The sequence below is a fragment of the Olea europaea genome, chromosome 10 (assembly GCF_002742605.1).
Source record: "Olea europaea var. sylvestris chromosome 10, O_europaea_v1, whole genome shotgun sequence".
NCBI classification, from domain to species: Eukaryota; Viridiplantae; Streptophyta; class Magnoliopsida; order Lamiales; family Oleaceae; genus Olea; species Olea europaea.
Genome location: NC_036246.1, coordinates 27,957,989 through 27,962,449, shown reverse-complemented (window position 1 = coordinate 27,962,449; position 4,461 = coordinate 27,957,989).

The following is a 4,461-nucleotide window of genomic DNA, read 5'->3' as shown; positions in this document are numbered from 1 at the left end:
TATATATATATATATATATATATATATATATATAAATTTTCGATGGAGCATCCTCTACTAACATTCATTATATCAAATCTAAGTGTAAAAAGTGGACACGCTCGGAGGGTCTTCTACTAGTAACATGCTCATGGGATCTATATTTTTTATTAAATAAATAAATAAAAGTGGCAAGATTGCTTCGTTTAACAATAAATATGAACGAAATAGGAAAAGCGATTTCTCCAATTAATCTCAAATTTATAAGAAATTTATGACTTAAGTCGATTATATTCGATGAATCAATCTTTTTAGTTCTATTAGCAAGTCACATGCTTTCGTTACACGCTTAGGACTAAACTTTATATAACAATAAATAAATATTTCAAGTATCTTTCTTCCTAAAAATTCAATAGTTCAATGTTATACAATTCAATGTACCAAACACGTTTCACATATTATGCAGGGTCAATAAAGTTAATAAATGCAAACTACGTGCTAATATTTTTCATCTGAATCAGGTGCTACAAAGTACTGGCGGCAAATCCCAAAAAGGATATACTCTTTAGAAAAGGTCTCGATGACCAATCAAATTTGATACTTTTTTCAAAGTGATGATTGTCACAGAATAATTGAGTATAGGGAAAAACATCTGGTACCCTTCATTTTATGTTACCTTTCATTCTTCCCCATAATGATTTCGTCCTTTGACATGGCTTAACGCTTGTCTCAAAAAATAAGAAGGGGAATTCTTGGTCTTAAAAAAAAATTAAAAAAAAAAATGTTTCATTACTATGAATATGTATAGAGCACATTGACAAGTAAATACATATATAGTAAGACGTGTCCATATGTAATTCGTGTGTCAGCGTGGCGTGAGATCTAGAATCATCGAACAAGTATATAATATGTGTGGATGTTAATTGTTGAGGTCTCATGTCAATAGTGTGTACCTTTTTCTATTGAAAAAATTGTTTTATACGACGTTGTTATGTTTGTACATTGAAGTAGAGTCGGTAGACGGTAGCCAATTCCACTTTATAGGTCTAGTATTTTAGTTGCACAATAATATCGATAGGCTTAGGGAGAAAATTTTCCTGCCTTATGATGGAATATCATAGAATTATATAGAACAGATGAGTTAAGGGGTTAAATAGGTTGTAAATATCAAATTACTACTATGTACAAATCTTGTTGCCAAATGCTTATAAAAAGTTTATCACATAATAGGCATTTGATTAGGAAAATGAATCTGACCTTCATATGAAATAATGTGTAGTTGAAGACTAATAAATAAATTTGTACGTCTCTAGCAAGCTTAACTTTTAAACAATTCACATCTAATAACACATAAGTGGGGTCCATTCTAGTTGACACGATTAGAACATAATGATTATAGCCTTGAATTCTCGAGGACAAGCAAGTGTCATCGAAGTCTCAAGTATGCTAATTCTTATTGAGCTCGACGTTGTTGAGAGTCATGTTAGCGCAAATCGTGTTCACTTTTCAATCTTTAGCGCTTCAGTATTAAGCAGGTCTATTTCGTGCTTCATGATTTTGTTTAATATTGAGTTGATCTTCTCACCTTTCTCTAAAGTTGGGTTCAATTCATCAATCTAATACCAAGGCGATGAGATTTGCTGTCTAAAATTGGCTGTTGAATTTGATGTCCATCCAATAATTCATTGACATATCACTTTAAATTAACATATCCAATTTTTCTTTCACTACCTCTTATGTTTAAAAAGTGATGTGTTAATGAATCATTGGATGGACGATCAATTGTGAATACCAGATCTCTATTCAATATCAAGCGCTTCAACCGTCACCTATCGTAATAAAAGAAACATAACACTATTTGAACAATTCTTTTCAGAAATTTAAGCCTATGAGTAATTATGCTTGATTAGTGGGATTCATCTTGTCAAATAATTACCTACTTAACTTCAAGTAGAGGTTATTATCTTGATTAAAACACTTTATATTTGGCTTAAAATTTTCAAGATTCCTTCGTCCCTTCATTTTATCCTTTAATTTAAGTCAAAAGTTGCCATTAAAATACCGTGAGAAGAAATTTATTTTCTCTGTCTAATCATGAAAACTCAGGTGATAACACTAATTAAAGTTTCCTGTCTGAAATTGATTCCTAAATTTTTGATGGATCTGACATAAATTGACAATTTTTTTCACACAATTTGGCCCTAACTCCCCTTTATCTTACTTTAATCTTATTGTTAGAATAGTAATTTGACATCATGATTCCGTGGAAACTTGGTTATATTGCAATTACAATTTTTATTTGATACACCCTTTTTTAATTGTAGTTAAGTTCCACGATCTTTGCTTATTGTAGCAATTATTTTTCTAACTTTTTCCCGTTGAATTCTTATATTCAACTTTCCGTTAATTAACATGTTTCGTCATTGATGATGATTTATATCAATATATTTTGTTTTCATGCTCTGAAATGAGAAAAAAATATTTTTCACTCTTTTTATTAATTTATTTTTTAAAATATGATAAAAAATAAGTTATTTTACACCAATTCAACGGATTCTTGGACATAAAACGTTTATTAAATAAAAATGTGTTAACTAATAAAAGGTTAAATGATGAGAATGACATGAAAAATTGTTAGGGATATAAGTGCTATAATAAGTGAAGATTAAGGACCTTAAGTATAATTAATATGTGGTGTAAAAATAAAAATTTAGTGTGAATATAATTACTCTAATTGATATAGACAATTAATTCTTGTGAAGCGAAAAATATTGCAAATTTAAATTTTTTAACATGCCATTAACGTGTACGTTAAATTTATCTTTTCGTAAATGAGTAATACTTGAGAAGGTTTAATTTTTTTTTTTTTTTTTTTTTATAGAAGTTTATTGACAAACTTATATATGAATAGATTGGACGTACAAGTATCTAAATAATTATATTAAAAAAAAAACATATTATTATTTTTAAATAGAAACTAACAATGGCGACCAGATTAAGAACATAATTTTTTTTTTTTCTCTTTAAATATCTCATTATTCCAAGACGAAATCAAGAAATGAAATATTAATTTATACCGTTGATATTCTTCTCATTACCAATATTAGGGAAAATTGCAGCCGTGGTCACTAACTTATCAGTTTTTTGGCGAACTTTAGGACCTTCACTTTTTGTCGCTCACAATTTCAAACATTTCAAAAATATGTATCTGAGAACCAAATGGATCCATTTGACCGTTAGTTGACCAAGGAAGTTAAAATTTTATCAATTTTGATCAAATTAAAAGGGTAAAATGGTAAATTTGTATTTTTCTCACATTAAATAAGTTTAAAAAATCAAAAAATAAAAATAAATATATAAATCCTTCTTCCCCCCACTCCATTCCCACCCACACCGACTGTTGGCATTGCCACCACTGCTACCCACACATTGTTGACACCGTCGCCTAAAGGCGACCACCAGTACTACCACCCACACATCATCGACATTGCCATTCAAAGGCAGTCGCTACCACCTCCAAATTAGAAATACAATCAACCAAACTAGCCATCCCATCCCACCACATCAAATTGCCAACCAATCCTAATTGGAGCATCAATTGGAGCAATTAAATGATTACCCATGGTCGTACATGTTTTCTCGACGTTCGCCTAGCTCCAATGGGATTCAATTTTCCATTTATCTTCTGCACTCAAACAAAGAAATGGGCGTTTAGAGATTCAAGAAATAGTTTCACCATCCCATTTTCTTCACAGCCACTAGATTGGGGCTTTAGATTACAATCTCCAGACTAGCTCTTTGGATTTTTCAAGTAGGATTGTTGAGTTTATTGTTGAAATCCCATATAGTTGGGTGGTGGCAACATTTTCGGATTTTTTTTAATTGAGTTTGAAGTTTGAAATGGGTAATTAATAGCAATGGTGGTGGTGGTCATGAATGATTTTCTAGTTTTGATTTGGTAGAGGTGGAGGTGGGAGCAGAGGCGGATGCAGAAATAATTAGTTGGGGGGACATAATTAAACTTTATACAAATTGAATACTTTGTTATTAATTTTTGAATAATTTACACTTGATCCAAGAAAATACAGATTTATATTTAAAAAATATTTATTCATTAATATTTTATTCATCATTTTCATCCATTTGATTTCGAACAGTCATTTTATTAATATTTTGTTTATTACAAGAAAATTCATATTTACGTTCAAAAAAATTTATAATGTATTTAATACAAACAATCAATTCAAGTGATTGAAAGGAAAAACATATAACCATTATTCAATCAAATTAATACAATTCGTTAAATATAAATTAAATTGAATATAATTAGTCAGAGACATTCTATATACATAAATAGGATATGAGAAAATGTAAATTTATATTCTAATTAATTGAAAAGTAAAAATTTGTAGTAGATGTGATAATTTGTATAAAAATTATAAACAAATTTTAGAAAATTAGAAGTGTTAAGGTTTTGATAAA